The 18,842-nt window shown below is 37.3% G+C and overlaps 1 long non-coding RNA gene across 1 annotated transcript; it reads left to right on the top strand.

Moving 5' to 3' along the window:
- The first annotated feature begins 14,102 nt into the window (after positions 1-14,102).
- LOC141572835 (uncharacterized) lies at positions 14,103-15,081 on the top strand. Its single transcript, XR_012498328.1, has 2 exons — positions 14,103-14,207; positions 14,907-15,081. It is a non-coding gene; the product is annotated as an uncharacterized LOC141572835 (long non-coding RNA).
- The last annotated feature ends 3,761 nt before the right edge of the window (positions 15,082-18,842 follow it).

Below are 18,842 nucleotides of genomic sequence, written 5' to 3'. Positions count from 1 at the left end.
TGCGTGAGGGCCGGCCGCATACAGTATAGAGGGCAGTTCTCTTTTTCTCTGTTGGTCATGGGAAGAATTTGAGTTTGTGAGTTTTCATGATTTCCACATACATAAAATCCCAGCTGTAATGTTGCATTTCTATGAACTTAGTGGATTGCAGTTGTGTGTTCTGGCATGACTTCCAGCAATCGTCCCCACACTGAAGTCTTGCTGTTTGACACTGACCTATAAAATGTGTTATAATGACCTAAAATAAAGGAAAGACATGAAAAATAAAACCAGCCACAAAGGCTTTTTGCAATGAGGTAAGATTTGGAATGGCTTTGGCACGTGCAGTGTTCTATAAAGTCAAGTCCAAAACATAGCTTTTCTTTCATTTTTAGAAGATTCTTGCAAACAACATAGTAATATTTATATGGTAAAAGCCTGGGGATTGTGAGTCCACAGCAAAAGCATTCTTACAGAATCAGGGGCCTGCTTGCTTATAGTTTACCTGGCACATCCTATGGCCAGAGTCACAAAAGTCTCTAGGCTGCGTCTTCCCCAAGCTCAGGTAGTTGCATAGGGTGTCTAAGATAGCAGTCAAGACTGACCACAATAAGACACTTAATTGTCCCAATGCTTAACTGCCATTTAATGGCGAAAAATATCATCAACATTATACTGAGGGGCAAGCTCACGCATACCAAACTCAACAATAAAATGAAATGCCCCAACCACCACCTCCAACCAAACCAGAAGCCAGTGCCACCTGGAGAGGTGGCTATTTCAAGTTCAAGAAACATCACCTAGACTTGTATATCCATCAAACTTTCCTTTTCGCTTTTTAAATGAGAAGGTATGTAGAACAGTGGTTGAGAGCTTAGCTTTGAGTCATGTAAAGCTGGGTTTGACTCCTAGCTCTATTGTTTACTGGCTGTGTGACTAAGATACTTATCCTCTCTAGGAGTCGGTGTGCTAATTTATAAAAAAAAAAAAAACGTGGGATAATAATACCTAGCTACAGCACAGGATTGTTATATAGACCAAGTGAAATAATGAGCATGAAGTGCCTCGGACAGTGCATGGTACAGAGTAGCTACTCCATGATTGGCAGCTGCAGTGGTCATGTTCACATGGAATCGTCTTAAATTTGGCACAGAGCAGATGTTGGATGTAGGGGACAAAGAAAATTAAAGACAACTTTCAATTTTTTGTTTAGTAGCTCCATCTCCTCTTCCTTTATATCATTATTTTCATGGCCAGGATACTCTCTTGGATTTATGGATTGCTTTTCACCCAGAATTTTTTGACATTGGTGACTTTCTGCATTTCACCAGTCACCTAACCTCCTTTTCTTAGTTTGTCCTCACTGAGAGAAGCACTAAGGGGGAGGGAGGAGGAGAGGGAGAGAGAGAAATTGTATTAGATAGATAAATTTTAGTAAAGTGAGATCCTTATAACTTCACGCCCCCGAGACTAGGTTAGAAGCTGATGCTAGAATGGCAGGAGGTGGGGCAGCTTTGTTTTTTCTACCTTCCACCACTTTGCACTTAACATGTGGTCAATAAATATTTATGGAAATGAAGGAATGAATGAGCCCCAATCTATTTTGTTCTTACAGATAGTTCAGTGAACTAACAATGACAAATTCTGCCCTGAATAGCTCAATTCCTGGGAAAGTCATTAGTATGTATCCTGAAAACATTGGCTTTGTGAGCTTCTGAACTATTCGGCACTTCCTGAGTAGTTTACCCAGGTATAATACCATCAGCAGTGTGTTGGCTGCAACCTTCATTATGAATGGAGTGGACAGTTATGAGCATTTTTTGGCCTCCCAGCATGTGGGCCTCCTTCCCACATTTGGGAAATCTTCCAGTGTATGGATCTCAATTGGAAGCGGAGTGCCACCTCTCACAAGCCTTGAATACCCTCTTTCTCCAAGTCCCATAGGAATCGGCAGAGACCCAAACTCAGCTCCACAGACGATCATCCTTGGGTCTCAGGGTCTTGAATGAGTGTGACACAAAGGGCTGAGATAGTTGACAACACCTACCAGAGGCATGAGAAATTCTAGCCTCTGATCTCCTGTTTCTAGAGAGATCATCAGGGTCTAGAGTCCAGTGATGAAGCCAGGCATCCATCACCAGCGCTGTGACAGTACAGTGTTACCCATGTGTGTTCTGCCTAAATTCTTGCTCCAGGCAGCCTCCTTAAGGCTCTGCCCCTTTTCTAAACCTGGTTTTCCAGACCTTTGCATGAGTTTGTAATCTATAAGGTGTTGTCCCAAGATATTTCTTTTCTACTTAAGTTATTCAGAGTTGGTTTGTATTGTTTTCAGCCAAGAACTCTGACAGTGAGGGTAGATAGAGTTTAGTGAAAGATGATTAAAGGCATATGATTTTTTTTTAAAGCAATCCATTTTTTTAAATCAATCATTAGTGCACTCTTTTTTTTATGCCTTTTGTTTGTTTGTTTGTTTGTTTCCGGTGTACAAAACAATGTAAAAGTTAGACATTTATCATTTATATCCCTCACACAGTGATAAACCCCCTCCCCGCCTCTACCACCCCTCTGACATCACATACAGCCATTATATTTCCACTGCCACTATTGCTAATGCTGTACTCCACTTCTTGTAAATATATGTATATAAAATTATAGTTGACATTCATTATTGTTCAGCTTCAGCTTTAGGTGTACAGTGCAGTGGTCAGGCATCTACATCATCCCTGAGGTGGTCTCCCCAATGAGACAAGTGTCCATCGGATACCCTAACAAAATCTTTACAACATTATTGATTACGTTCCCCAAACTGACTTTCGTAACCCCGTGGCCATCTTGTGGTTACCGATTTTGCTTTCTAATCCCCTCACCTTCCCCCTTATCCCCACCCCCCTCCCATCTAGCAACCCTCAGTTTTTCCTCTATGTCTCTGAGACTGTTTCTGATTAGTTCATTCATTTATTCTTTTCTTTAGATTCCACATATAAGTTATATCATATGGTATTTGTCTTTCTCTGACTTATTTCACTTAGTATAATGTTCTCTAGGTCCATCCATATTGTTGCAAATGGTAAGATTTCATTCTTCTTTATGGCTATGTAATTCTCCATCGTATAAATGGTTCTTAATCCAGTCATCTACCAATGGGTATTTTGGTTGTTTCCATGTCTTGACTATTGTGTATAGTGCTGCAATAAACAGGGGTACATAAATTTTTTCGAATTAGAGTTTTGGATTTCTCCAGATAGGTGCCTAGGAGTGGAATTGCTGGGTCATAAAGTAGTTCCATTTTCAGTTTTTTGAGATACCACCATACTGTTTTCCATAGTGGCTGCACCAATCTGCAATCCCACCAGCAGTGCACAAGGGTTCCCTTTTCTCCACATCCTCGCCAGCACTTGTTGTTTGTTGATTTATTGATTCTAGCCATTTTGACTGGGGTAAGGTGGTATCTCATTGTGGTTTTTATTTGCATTTCTCTAATGATTAGTGAGGTTGAGCATTTTTTCATGTTTGCCATCTGTAAGAAAAAATGGCCAGGGGACATGAAGAGACATTTTCCTCTTTAGATAAATGTCTCTTCATGTCCCCTGCCCATTTTTTAATTGGATTGTTTGCTTTTTTGGAGTTGAGTTGAGTGAGTTTTTAATAAATTTAGGATATTAACCCCTTATAGGGCCCAGCTGGAGGTCTCAGTTGAGGTTACTGCCTTAAACACTGGATATTCTGCTCTCTGGGCAGAAGAGATCAGCTGTGGGATGCAGGGAAAGAGCCCACCTCCTGGCTCTTGTGGTCTCTGTTCTGTCCTGCGACCCCCCTGCGTCTCCGCAGCTGTGGATGTGCTCTGCCCATTTTTCAATTGGGCTGTTTTTTTTCTTGTTGAGTTGTATATGTATTTTATAAATTTTGGATATTAACTCCTTATCAGATATATTGTTGGCAAATATCTTCTTCATTCAGTAGGATGCCTTTTTGTTTTATTGATGGTTTCCTTTGCTGTGAAAAAAAGTTTCAGGTTGATGTAGTCCCACATGTTTATTTTTTCCTTTGCTTCCCTTGCCTGGGGGGGGGGGGCATATATATCAGTAAAAACATTACTAAGCACTTTTTAGATCAATAGGATTTTAGTACCTAGGCTGGAAAAATTGGGACCATTATTGCAACATATTATAACCTTAAAGTCATTCACCTTATTATTATTGTTGTTGCTTCTGCTGCTGCTGCTGCTGTTATTGTTATTATTGTTGTTATTATTATTATTATTATTATTTTGTAAAGACAAAGAATATATTTTAAGGAAAATGGCTACCAGAAAAAATTCAACTATAAAATCATTTGATTACAGGTTTCAAAATGACAAACACATTTAAAAATATCATAGTTTCTCAAAATGTTTTTAAAAAAATGCTACAAGTGATTTTGAACACAGCATCTTTATCTCGTTCATGCATTTGTTTCCCTTGGATTTTAAGATCCTCTAAAGGAGAGTTTTCTTCTGTTCTCAGCTAGTTCTGATCTATCATGCTATTTTCATGTGTTCTGAACTCTATAGGGTTTACATCTACGGCTTTAATTTCTAGTGTCATGTTCTTTCCAAATGCCAATAAAAACTAACTTTAAAGACACAAAAGCAGGAAACAGTTGACTTTGTTACTTTAGTTGGCCTATCCAAAATAAAAATAAACTAGTTAACCATAATTGTTTATTTTTTGACCATGAAAAGAAGAAAGAGAAACAGTTTTAATGGCAAGGTATTCATGCTACCTTTTAATTAAATTAAAAATATATTTTAATTCCAAATGTATCTAAAGGAAAATTAAACATCAGAAACAATGGCTGCATACTAATCATATTTATTCTCGTACGAAGTACCTAGATAAAACAGAATTTAAGATATAGTGTATATAAAAAGGAATATTCAACACAAACTACTTTTCCCTTACTCCCTTGGGCAACCTGAAGTTAATTGTGGCCAAAATAAGTCTCCTTTATATATTATTTTGAGAATCAGAAAACAAAATTGCTTGCCACTACATTTTTAATTTAAAAAGCTTTGTTAGACGTGATTTGAAAAAATAATGAGCAATAATGATAGTAAACGAAAAGCCCTAGAGCATAAAAAATATTTCTGTGAAATTTAAATATGCATAGTCATAACATTACCCAGATATACAGTTGGAGGAAGGATGCATTTTGACAAGATAAATTTAATTAAGTGTTTTTGTCTGGAAAATATCCTGCAAAATAATACTTCTACTATGCCATTCCACCTTGCATTTTTGGGAAGTACATGATAAATAAAAGTTTAAAGTTTTGCATGATTTATGTCATAATATTCCACAAACACTTTTCACTCTCTTATTTAAGTTTAAGTCCAGAAACACTCATTCCATCTTCAATTAAACAAGCGTGTATTCATAATGCAATGGTGAATCTAAACAGAATTGAGTTCCCTTAATCTGAAAACATGCCTCTTATTTTCCCAGTTAATGCTTTAATATTTTTCTGAAATAAAAAATTGAGACTAATTTATAAATTTTATTGTTAAACCATATCTGGAAGGTTTTTTGTTTATGTTTTCCCTAAACATCCATTTTCATTTTTCAAAGAAGTATGATTCTCCCGACGCATTCTCTTGCCTAAGGATGTAATTTATAAGTTCATCAGTAATTGTTCTAATTTTCTGTTATAGTTTCCTCCTCAAGATGCAGCTGTATGCAATGGCATCAATTCTTCCATGACCTCAAAGCATCCTTCCAAACTTTCAGACTACCCCTCCTACAAAATGGTAGCTAGAAAAGCAGAAATCGCTCCCTGAAGAAAATTGAAGCTATCATTATCAAATCATACACTGATGTGAATATGGATACAGACCTGTTTATTCTTCCTTCATACACAGCTAGATTCAATGGATTTTAGGCACGGCCATGCACTATGAGTGAGTCACAGAATATGAGTAGAAGCGCTGGGCACTATTTCTAGGCTTGACCCGTGAACCTTCCTGTACACAATTCTCCATATTTTTTTTCTGAACATGATCTAATGTACATGAAGCCCAAGGGCCAAAAATCAGAGACTCAAAAATGAAAGAAACGCTGATTTGTTAACCACTACTAGGAAGAAAGACACAGGCCATTCTAGAAGACAAATTTTGGAATTTACCTGAACAAAAAATAAACTTTGCTCACATTTTGAGCGTCTGCACATTTATTTATAAGAGCGGCTAGCATTACATGAGCTTGTACCGAAACTGGTAACTGAAAACGGCTCGCTGCCTTTACAGGCACCTAGAATATGTGACATTGGATTGGTGGTTGGATGAAGGAGATTGCAAATCGTAAAGCTGAAGATCTGTGTTATGTAATGGCAAAATACTTGGTAAAACAATTGCTCTGAATTGTTGGACATTTTGAAAACAGACTATGTGCCAACTAACCCTGACTTCAGGGAAATATAGTTCAAACAAATATACTGTGTATTAGCTATGATTGGTAGTTTTTAGCAAGGCATTATGAGATAGGAGATCAAGCAAGGATTAACTGTCTTTCAATTGTACATGTGAGTAGAGAAATTAAAAAAAGTTATGGGTTTTAGGAAGGCTTAGCAATCAAGGTGCAATAAGATTCCTTCGTTGGACAAGTGTCTTAGTCCTGAGATAAAGATAACTCAAGATAACACTGCCCCAGCTGAATATTTTCCTTCAGTTTACCTCAAATTAGCAATTAAGTGGGAAAAGAAACATAACATTAATGAAATAAATAAAGCAGACCTGGGAATTATACACTGAGATAACTTTTTTATGAATTTCCTGGCACATTTGAAATGCCTGCAAGCATACAGATCAGAAACATACCATATTTTGAGGGAATTGTCACTGAAACAACAAATCCAGAATAAAAAACACCCCTTTGACTTTTTTACTTCAAATTGATTCTTGATGTTCAGTGTTGCACAAGTAAGAAGAACACTGTAAAAACTGGACACTATCACATAGGTAATTTTCTCCAAATTACACTTACTTCAGATGTAGCTTTGGAGAGGAACAAACAAGGAAGAATTTGCCAGAAAGAAAGAAGGGAGAGAGAGAGAGAGAGAGAGAGAGAGAGAGAGAGAGAGAGAGAGAGAGAGAGAGAGAGAGATCAATAATCATGAAAAACAATATACAAAGAGGAAAATTAGGGTCTGATTAAGGTAATTCTCTAATAGTAAAAGCAGAAATTCTTACAATGCCTGGACTGTAGGATTTTATTATTTTATTGCTCCAGAAAAGTGATTTCAATGTGTCTCTCATTCTCTACTTTTCCAGATGAGAATTTCTATCATGGTTATCCAACCCCTGCTCCTTAGTTATATAAACTGAGACATGTAAAAATCAGATATCTTTTGTTTTACAGGTTGTCAGATAGTTAGGAACTCACCAAGGCCAAATAGATAGCCTAGATATCTTGAACTTTGAATTGGGTGCAATAATTGGATGTTTTTGCTTATCTTCTTTGAAAAGGGATTGATTTTGTTCTCTATTTGGGAACAAGGGTGACTCTGTTTTGTGACCAGTTCGGTTGTCTGGTGGCAGAGACAAGATATGTGTTTACTAAACCCATTTCCTCTTCTTGGAGAACCCATTACAGAATATCTGCTGGACTCCTTTGCATTTGGATGTAATTGGAGTATAGCCAATGTAATATACACAGCACTAATGTGAATCAACTTTAGGACTGGACTATAGAAACCTCCTGTGTGCATTCTCCGTAATTTTTCTCTTCTTCTGTCAGGTTAAGTAAGAAAAGCATGACAACCTTCAAAACCACAGGTTGAAAATGGTGGGCCTAAAAAATAGAATGACCTTGCTCCTTGAATTATTACTTTAAGAAATACCCATTGTAGTCTTTACACACATAAAAATAATTAATAAAAATAAAATATAAATGCATAATTAAATAAATTACAATTAAAAAATATTATAGTTCTGTGTTCTTACCTGTGATTCTATGTTCTTATACATGTTTAAGTGTACTTACAATCTTCTTGCTTTACCTTAGCTAGTTTACATACGTAACTGCCAGACATATGAAACATAAAAATATAATATATGATGTGTAGTTATGTCAAAATTGCCTCATGATAAATGTATAGATTTAATCTAGTTTGTTTTCCATAGATTATCTCACATTAACCCATGCAATTAAACAAATAACTCTGAGTTGCTATTTATGTCTGATGCCAGGATAGTACTGGAGATAAAGCACTGAATAAGACAGAAATCTTGTCTTGAAGAAGCTTAGAGACCAATGGAATTCAGAAAAATAAAAAATAATAATAAAATCTGAAAAATGCTACTGTGGAGTGAGTAGGAACAGCATCAGAATAAGTGCGAGACGGTAGAAGAGCTTCAGAGGGAAATGACTAAACCTGAGCATCAAGAATGAGTAGAATGGGGGCGGCCGATGGCTTGTTGGTTAGAGCGGGAGCTTTAACGACAAGGTTGCCAGTTCAGTCGCCGCATGGGGTGGTGGGCTGCGCCCCCTGCAACTAAAGATTGAAAACAGCGACTGGACTTGGAGCTGAGCTGCGCCCGCCAATATTCCCCAATTGAAAACAACAAACAAAAAAAGAGTTTAGAGGAAAAAAAAATGAGTAGGAGTTATCCAAGCAAGGTTAATGGAGAGTAGGAGGGAGACAGTAGGTGTAAACACCTGTAAATATAACAGAAAATTAGATCATGACATATTTTATGCCTTATTAAAGAGTTGTGATAATTTCTAAAGACAAAGACACCATTTACAGGTTAAAATCAGAAAAGTAACAATATTGAATTAGTACTTTAGGGGAAAAAAAATCACTTAAACTTTTTGGATTAAAATGTTAAGTCTGAATTCCGTATACAAGAGAATGTTAAAATTCCATGTGGGAGAATCTGCATCTAAACTAACATAAGAGTAGAGGGTAAAAGGAAAGCAGCGATATTCAAGAGTTGTAAGGAAAAACTGTCAATGGGACAAGGTTGTTGTGTGCATAACTGATGGGTATGCTCAGGGTGGAAAGTAATTAAGCTAGTCTTTCTGGCATGATGTTACTCATTGAGTTAGAGAAAACAAGAAGTGGAAATGGTTTTGGGATAAACACAAGCTAAGTTTGGGGTATACTATGGAAGTATGTATTAGCACTCTGAAAGAGCTTCTGGAATTATTTTACAGTTGCTCTGTGTGGGGACAGAGCCCCAAAGAGCAATTTCCAGGCTCTCGGCCTCATATGGAGGGGTGCTGGCTCGGGTGGTAGATGGCCGTCAGCTGTGGCTGGTTGGCCGTCAGCTGTAGCCATTGAGCCATTGGCAACTAATATAACTGCTGTGGCTACAGAGGAGGAGAGCTGAGGAGAGCCGAGGAGAGTGGAGGAGAGTCGTCGGTCGGTTGGCAGAAAAAATGGACAGCAGGTTGCACGTCCAGTGAACCCAGCCTCCAGTGAGACCATAGTGGTATGACTCCCCTACTTATGGTCCGTGGGTGTTCCTTTTTGGCCTCACCATATCCTGCGTTCTTGTGTGGGGAGCGGGAGCAGGGACCCCACAGGCCTCCCTGCATGACACTCTGGAACTTAGAAATTGATCTTGATTGAAAATAACTATGAACAGAATTGAGTACACCAAGGGTATAGAAAACAACAAAAACTTTCACAGTATATTATCCTGTAATGTAATATCTGTGACATCCTCAAAATCAATGTTACAAACGGTGCAACTAAGATGATTTACTGTTAAATTTAATACTTTAATTCTCATTCCTCTGAGCTTAATTCCATGAAAGTGTCAAAGTTGAAAAAATATATTTTTTAAAAAAGGAACGATATGCATTCCTAACGGTTTACAGTTGTGGACCACTTGAGGCATTACATATTCTCAGTAAGCAAATTTACTGCTCTCACTCCTGAAATTTCTGTGTTTCAAGTCCACACTGTTTTCTCTCAACTTGGTACTTCGTGTTCTCTTGAAGTCAAGTTCTAGATGATCTGTTAAAACTGTGATGCAGAGCTGTTTATTTTTATGTATAATAACCTCAAAGGAAAATCCATGGAAGTGCAGTGTTCCTATCTTGTGAAAGAATTACTAAAGTTAACAAAGTCACTGACTACATGCAGTAACTGTGGTAGTGACACAGTATGTGTGTTTACAAAAGGTTCATGTTAAATGACAATAAGGGAAAGGAGAAAATTGTGAAGTTTTCATTGTTCAAATGCTAACAAGTCTACTTTGATCTGAAATCCAGTAATAAAAATATGTAGATATAGTTCAACATATTTTTGAATTAGATATCATTAAAGTAACTGTCCATGCACAGTGCAAGTATTACTTACACAAAAAGCCTAATGCATTAATCAATTTCAGATATAATACACAAATCTATTTAATGTAATTTTGAAGCCATGTAATAGTTTAAAGACAAATCCTAGCTAATATAACATTTGAGACTGCGTTCAAACAGTCAGAGAGTTCAGACAGATCTATGCTGACTCCCCCATTGTCTGGTTTCTCTTCCCAAACCAGGGGAAAGATTTCACCGTTAAGATTTATTTTATGTGGCTCTAAAATATTTCACTACATATTTACTGCTGTGGTTCTCATTATTATACGTTTATTATTATCAGCATATGCTTTTGCAAGTACTGCATTCTTATGTTTGGGAATGCTCTATGCACTTAGCTAATGACGTTTCTCAGGTATATTATTCATAGGAATTTCTATCCTTACTGAATGGCAAGAGATGTCTATAGGAAAGATAGAGACATGTTTATTGGTATCACTCGTAGAGTTGCCTCCAAAGAATGTCAGAGTAAGGTTAGTCCATGTTGTATAGACTACAGGAAAGCCTTTGACTGCATAGCTCATGGAAAACTATCAGTTGCTCTGAAAGAAACAGACGGCCCTCAGCATTTCATCGTCCTGACGCATAACCTGTACTGTGGGCAGGAAGCCACTGTCAGGACAGAATATGGAAACAGAATGGTTTCCGACAGGTAAAGGTGTCAGACAAGGGTGCATTTTATCTCCCTGTTTGTTTAATCTGTACACAGAACATATTGTATGAAAAAGCGGGCTAGACTCAGCGGAAGGAGAAGGGTAAATTGATAGAAGAAATATCAATAACTTAAGATATGCAGATGATATCGTCTTGCTGGCAGAAAGTAGCAATGATTTGAAACAACTTCTGATGAAAGTGAAAAAAAAAAGATGCCAAAGCAGGACTGCATTTAAACATGAAGAAGACAAAAAAATCATGATTACAGAAGAAATACACAACTTTAACATAGACATCAAGACATTGAAATTATTAAAGGTTTTGCTTGCCTGGTTTCACTTATCAATTCAAGTTGAGACTGCAGCTAAGAAATCAAGAGAAGTCTGAGGCTTGGAGGAGAGCAATGGAAGAATTGAGCGTGACCACCAAGAGCAAGGGGGTGCCATTAGAAACCAAAGCTAAGGTCATCCACACTCTTGTATTCCCAACTAGTATGTATGGACGCAAAAGCTGGACAGTGAAGACAGGAAACAAAATAATTCACTTGACATATGGTGTAGAAGAAGAGCTCAATGGATATCCTGAAGCACCAGGAAGATGAACAAGTGGGTCCTACAGAAAACTAGGCCCGAAACATCACTGAGGCAAAAATGACTAAACTGCAGGCATCCTACATGGAGCACATCATGAGAAGGCAGGGTTCTTTGGAAAAGACAGCCATGCTGGGAAAAATAGAAGGCAGCAGGAAAAGAGGAGGGCCGAATATGACATGGATTGACTCCATGAAAAAAGCCAGAGGAGTGCATCTCCAGGAGCCCAGCAGGGCTGTTGAGGAGAGAACACGCATTCCCAGGGATGCCAGCAGTCAGAGCTGACTCAATGGCATTTAACACACACGCAGTTGCTGAGAAGTTGCAATTTTTACTAAGACCAATTTTTCAAAATAATAGAATGTAAGCTCACACTGTATTTGTGCAATTGCAGGATTCTAGAAAATTCCTGAAAGAACTTATACTTTTAGAAACAAGTATGAAATATGAAAATTATAAATACTTAAAGAGTTTTAAATTAAAAATAAAAGTTAGAAAGCTGTATGTCAGACTCTGTACTTTGTTTATATCTGATTTCACTTTTAGGTACATTAACTGAAATGTATTATTTTCAAAGCTACAATCATCGATATTGTTTCATTATTATTTTAAACTACTCAATTTGTTTCCAGTTTTTCCATCTTTGTGTGATCCAACCTGAACTATACCATAAAGTTTTTAAATGACCATATTAAATGTAGAACAATAGTGTATCAGTTTTTGTGTCGTAACTATACATTTTGCATTTTTGAGATAGCTTGATATCCTGTGATGATGCTAAACTCAGAAGTTAGAATAATGTTCAAATAGCCCTATAATGAATTCATAAATTACTATTGGACATTTTCCTAATGTTTCTCTTACCAGTGTTACAAACATGCATATTCTTTTGTGTATCCATCATTATTTGCTATTTAAGCTATAAACTGATAGTTTCTACAGGTCTTCTCTCAAACTTGAATCTGTATAATAAAAATTTAAGAAATCAATACAGAATCAAAAGACAGGGCCAAGTGCTCGCCATGTTGGCTGATTTGGTTGTGAACGTTCTGATTTGCTGAGCCTCATTTGTCAGTAACAGTGACAATTACTGGACTTAGTGAAATAGAATATCAGCATGAAGATTTCTTCCAATTCTAAAGTCTCTATTTTTTTTTCAGCTGGAACTCTCCATACATTTGTTTTTAATCTGTTAATTTGTGGACACATTCATTATTTTTATAATTATGATTGTTATTTATTTTCTCAGTTTTATCTTTCATGAGATGGTGCATATCAATATTATTTTAGATGAGAATACATACCATGTTTCCCCGAAGATATAAGACCGAGTCTTATACTAATTTTTGCTCCAAAAGACGCATTAATTCTTATGTTCAAGGGATGTCATCCTGAAAAATCATGCTAGGGCTTTTTTTCCGGTGAGGTCTTATTTTTTGGGAAACACGATATTCTATACTGTATAAGTTATGTAATTATTTTACTTCTATATAAATTTACCTGTATGAGAAGCTGTATGAGAGAGAGGGAATCTCCAACCAAATTAGACATGTGCTCAAGGAGCTTCCACAGTAGCAAAAATAGATATGGAAACACAGCACACGGAATAAAATATATTTATGTTGAGTATGATGCTAGTCTACAGCATACACTATAATTGTACTGATAACACAGAAAACAGTTCAAATATGACTGAAATCACTGAAAATATGTTACAGAGGAGAAGATAACTTTTGAGCTGCAATTTGTTGATAAACTTCTAACATGCAGGATTCTTTGGGACAGTATTTTAATAAGAGAAAATGACTATGTTCAACCTTCACTTGGTCTTCCATTGCCAAAAATATTGTGACAAACCTCCTAAGTGTAAAGTCACTAATGACTTTATATATTTTTGATAATGTCAAAACATTGATAAGTGTGAGATTGTTTATTAAGATCTGACAAGCCACACCTAAGTGAACTAAGTTGTCACAATTTTCAATGTAGGCAAATACAATGAATTTACCTGGGAAAGGTAAGCATGAATGGTTAGAATTGTAAGAAACCAGAGAAATCACCAGGTTTAAAATTCTATTCTTTAGTAAGGAAATCTCCATACCCTTGACACTTCCGTCTTGTATCCTTACTCTTCTCACCTTGAATATTTTTTCCACTAAACGTAATTGTTCGAGGTCACCATGCAGTTTTCTGACAATTTCATGCTGCTTTATGACTCCATATCTCTAACAAACTAACTCTTTAGAACATAGTAGTAACATGGAGGCAGAGGCTCTCAGGAAAACTCATAAAATTTTACCGGGCACATTTTGAGCATCATACCCATAAATGTCACCCAATGGACTAAATTTGTCACAGAGAGTGTGATTGTCTTCTCTAACTTCCTCTTAAATACTGTTCTCACCCATCATGGCAAACCTCTATGAAAAGTGGGGGGACATTTCTTTTACTGACCACTATATTAAATAGTAGAGAGCTTTGTTTATTTTATTTTATTTTTTTTCCAGGAACCATTCCAGGAAAGTAATGTCCCCTTCTCCTCCCTAAGGAAGATTTGTTTTCCTTCCAGCATAAATATAATGCCTCTTTTTCTCATTTGCGGGGAGAACAGATAAGTCACCAGCAGGTCTAGGTAAGACCAGCATTGCCTAATTCCTGAGTTCTTCTGTGATGCACCCCACTTCATGTGCAGGTACCATCAGTCTCTCACCGTGTCTCTGTGTGGAGATCCAGGCTTTAAAAAACAATGTCAGATATTGCTCTGGCTACTGCTTTTATCAGAGTTATAACTGGTCTTTGTCTCTGACACAGGGTTCCCATATTTTTTCAGTACAGTTGACCCTTAAACACAGGTTTGAACTGTGCATGTCCACCTATGTGCAGAATTTTTTTTCAGTAAATATATTGGAAACTTTTTTAGAGATTTCCTTACTACCAATAAGCAATCACATCAATTACACTAGGCAATCATTAAGCAATCATATTGCTGCTTTTTCATTATCGGTTCATGAATTGCTATACTTGTAAATAAATATGAATTTCTTTTTCAGAATTGTTTTTATTTTTCATGTCTAGTGTTTGTAATAGTTATAACATATATAGTGTTTTGTATCATATAAGACAATATTGATGTAGGTATTGGCAGACAATTCCTCCTCTAAACAGGTGATGTAAACCTGTAGTATCAATAAATATATACTGTACATGAATGTATTTTCTCTTCCTGATGATTTTCTTAACATTTTCTTTTTTGGAGGGGTCATATTGGGGAACAGAGTATTTTTCCAGGATGTCAAGTCATTGTTTTGTGTTTGTTGTTTTTTCAATCTAGTTGTGGAGGGCACAGCTCACTGGCCCACGTGGGAATCAAACTGGAGAACTTGGTGTTAGGAGCACCGCACTCTAACCACTGAGCCAACCAGCCGCCCAGCATTTTATTTTCTCCAGCTTACTTTATTGTACTACAGTGTATAATACATGTAACAAATAAAATATGTGTTAATTGACTGTTTATGCTATCAGTAAAGCTACTAGTTAACAGGAGGCTATAAGTGGTAAACTTCTAGGGGAGTCAACAGTTATACATGGATTTTTGGCTGCACATTGGTCGAGAGTCAATTGTATACATATATATCATTCAGACAGCCTCACATGTTAACTTGCAAGTAAGCCAAAATCTCAGACCCTTCAGTTTTTGATTTAATACCTACCTTCAGGATGCTTTCCAGATCCTTCCAGGTGTGATCTTTAAACCCTCTGGGATTTTCTCTGTTCATTCACTAATCTATTTTTGTTGTTGTTAGTATACTCTCACTGAACCTCTTTCCCAATAGTAAGCTGCTGGAAGACAGAATTATATTGATGATGAGAAATACATCCTTTCTCTTGTCCTGTACACATTTTCTGCCCCTTAGGAAACATTCAATAAATGTTGAGTTTTCTTAATATAAATTGAACTTGACTTCAAAGTGTTTTTAGAAGTCTGAAATTTTCTCCTATGTTTTTTTCCTTATTTTCACTTTTCTTTGAGTTTTAAGCATTTCAATGTTATATTCAATGTTATATTTCTTTATATTGAGTACTTTTTCCCCAATTAAAAAGTTAAAAACAAGCAAGGAGTTTTGCATTTAGTAACATTTGTTTCGGAAGATTAATGTCTGGCACATTTGTTCTTGTTTTAAATAAAAGTTAATGGTTTTTCATCCTAATCAATGTTTTCTGATGTAGCTGTAATGTGGACCTGACTTCTAAACAGGTTATATTTTCTAATTTTTGTATTGTATGCATTGTTTAAACAATCTGAATAAAAATCCTCTTATAAACCAATCTGTTTGTATGATACGGGATTGAATTAAATCATTTATGATAATTCTTACTGACTTCAAATGCTTTGTCATAACATTTGACCAGAACAGTTGGCTTTATGTAAAAGATTACATGATCAAATATATCATTATGCAGTAAGTCTCATAAGGTAGTCTCAATTTTGAACTTGCTCCCAAAATGAGAAAGTAATTCTTTTTCCCCCCTTTCCCCCCCCCTTCAAACTTGCTCGCTTTTGAACTTGCTCCCAAAAGTGAGAAAGCCAATTCCAAAAGTTATTCTATTCTTCTCCCCTATTTCCTGCCCCCCTCCAGTTCAGCGCCGTTGTTTCAGTCTAGCTGTTGTAGGACAAGCTCCCGGCCATTTGCTCTCACAGAGCTGCCCAAGCTGCTGCCGCCCAGTGGCCGCCCAGGGTAGCACAGCACAGCCGCCGCCCAGCACCGACCGCACAAGATGGCTGCCGGGCCGGCTGCCGGCCACTCAGGGCAGCTCCCGGCAGCCCCGGAAACACACAGTAGCACAATGATGGCTGCGGCCGCACGGGTTGCCGGCCACTCATGGCTGGCGCACGGTAGCGCTCAGCAGCCGCTCAGCTGCATACGCAGCGACACACACTGGCTGCTGGGCCACTCGTGGCAGCACACGGTAGCTCACAGCTCCCCGGCAGCTCACGCAGCTCACTGGCCCTGTGGGAATCGAACCTGCGGCCTCGGCATTAGGAGCCGGAGCTCCAACCACTGGGCCACAGGCCCGCTCGGATACTTGGGCCCTTTTTTTTTTAACTTTTATCATGAAAGAACAAGTGGAAAATGAGTACATAGGGCGCATATTTAAATGTGCGACCTCTGTTGTCTTTATATCCTGTACAGTTGTGAATCTAATGATAAGATAGGATCACTGAGAAATGATTGCAAAAGCATTCTGTAAATGGTAAATTATGGAAATAATGTTTACTGAGAGCAACAATAATAAATTGGTGCAAACTCACAAAGATTACTGGCCCCTGTGGGAATCAAACCTGCGGCCTTGGTATTAGGAGCCGGAGCTCCAACCACTGAGCCACAGGCCCGCCTGGATACTTGGGTCCTTTTTTTTAAACTTTTATCATGAAAGAACAAGTAGCTAATGAGTATATAGGGCGCTTATTTAAATGTGCGACCTCTGTTGTCTTTATATCCTCCACTGTTGTGAATCTAATGGTAAAACAGGGTCACTGAGAACTGATTGTGAAAGCATTCTGTAAACGTAAATTATTATGGAAATATGTTCACTGAGAGCAACAATAATAAATTGGTGCAAATGCACATAGCTCACTGGCCCCTGTGGGAATCGAACAGGCAACCTCAACATGAGGAGCACAGAGCTCCAACCAGCTGAGCCACCGGCGGCCCAGATAGTTGGGTTCTTTTTTTTTTAACTATTATCAGGAAAGAACAAGTAGAAAATGAGTACATAAGGTGCCTATTTAAGTGTGCGACCTCTGCTGTCTTTATGTCCTCTGCTGTTATGAATCTAATGATAAAATAAGATCACTGAGAAATGATCACTTGGCTTTGAAATTGGGTATCCACTGCAAAAAGAAAGCAGAAAAACACAAATACATGGAGATTAAACAACATACTTTTAAAGAACGACTGGGTCAAAGAAGAAGTTAGAGGAGAGATCAAAAGATACATAGAAACAAATGACAATGAAAATACTTCCTACCAAAATTTTTGGGATGCAGCGAAAGCAGTTTTAAGAGGGAAATTTATCTCATTACAGGCCTATCTCAAGAAACAGGAAAACTCCCAAATAAATAACCTCATGTTACACCTTAAAGAACTAGAAAAAGAAGAACAAGTAAAACCCAAGGTCAGCAGAAGAAAGGAAATAACAAAAATCAGAGCAGAACTAAATGAAATAGAGAACAAAAGGACAATAGAAAAAATTAATGTGACAAAGAGCTGGTTCTTTGAAAAGATTAACAAAATTGACAAACCCTTGGCTAGACTTACTAAGATAAAAAGAGAGAAGACACTGATTAACAAAATCAGAAACGTAAAAGGGGAAGTTATCATGGACACCACAGAAATACAAAGGATCATCCAAGAATACTATGAAGGACTATATGCCACCAAATTCAATAACCTAGAAGAAATGGACAAGTTCTTAGAAACATATAGCCTTCCAAGGCTGAGCCATGAAGAACTGGAAAATCTAAACAGACTGATCAACAGTAATGAAATTGAATCAGTCATCCAAAACCTTCCCCAAAGCAAAAATCCTGGACCAGATGGCTTCACTAGTGAATTCTATCAAACCTTCAAAAAGGATCTAATACCAATCCTGCTCAAACTCTTCCAAAAATTGAAGAAGAGACAGTACTCCCTAACTCATTTTATGAGGCCAACATTACCCTGATACCAAAACCTGGTAAGGACAACACAAAAAAAGAAAACTACAGACCAATATCTCTGATGAATACAGATGCAAAAATCCTAAACAAAGCAACAATGCATTAAAAAGATTATTCATCATGACCAAGTGGGGTTCATCCCCGGGGCAGAAGATGGTTCAACATCTGCAAATCCATCAATGTGACACATCACATAAACAAAATAAAGGAGAAAAATCATATGATTATGTCAATTGATGCAGAAAAAGCATTTGACAAGATACAACATCCATTTATGATTAAAACACTTAATAAAATACGCATAGAAGGAAAATACCTTAACATAATAAAGGCCATATATGACAAGCCCTCAGCTAATCATAATTAATGGTGAAAAACTGAAGCCCTTTTCTCTACGTTCAGGAACACGACAGGGCTGTCCCCTATCACCTCTGCTTTTCAACATAGTGTTGGAAGTCCTTGCCAGAGCAATCAGGCAAGAGAAAGAAATAAAAGGCATCCAAATTGGGAATGAAGAAGTTAAATTATCACTCTTTGCAGATGACA

Source organism: Rhinolophus sinicus, linkage group LG07 (assembly GCF_036562045.2).
Source record: "Rhinolophus sinicus isolate RSC01 linkage group LG07, ASM3656204v1, whole genome shotgun sequence".
Classification (NCBI taxonomy): Eukaryota; Metazoa; Chordata; class Mammalia; order Chiroptera; family Rhinolophidae; genus Rhinolophus; species Rhinolophus sinicus.
Note: the sequence above shows the minus strand (reverse complement) of the source record. Positions and strands in the feature narration are given on the sequence as shown.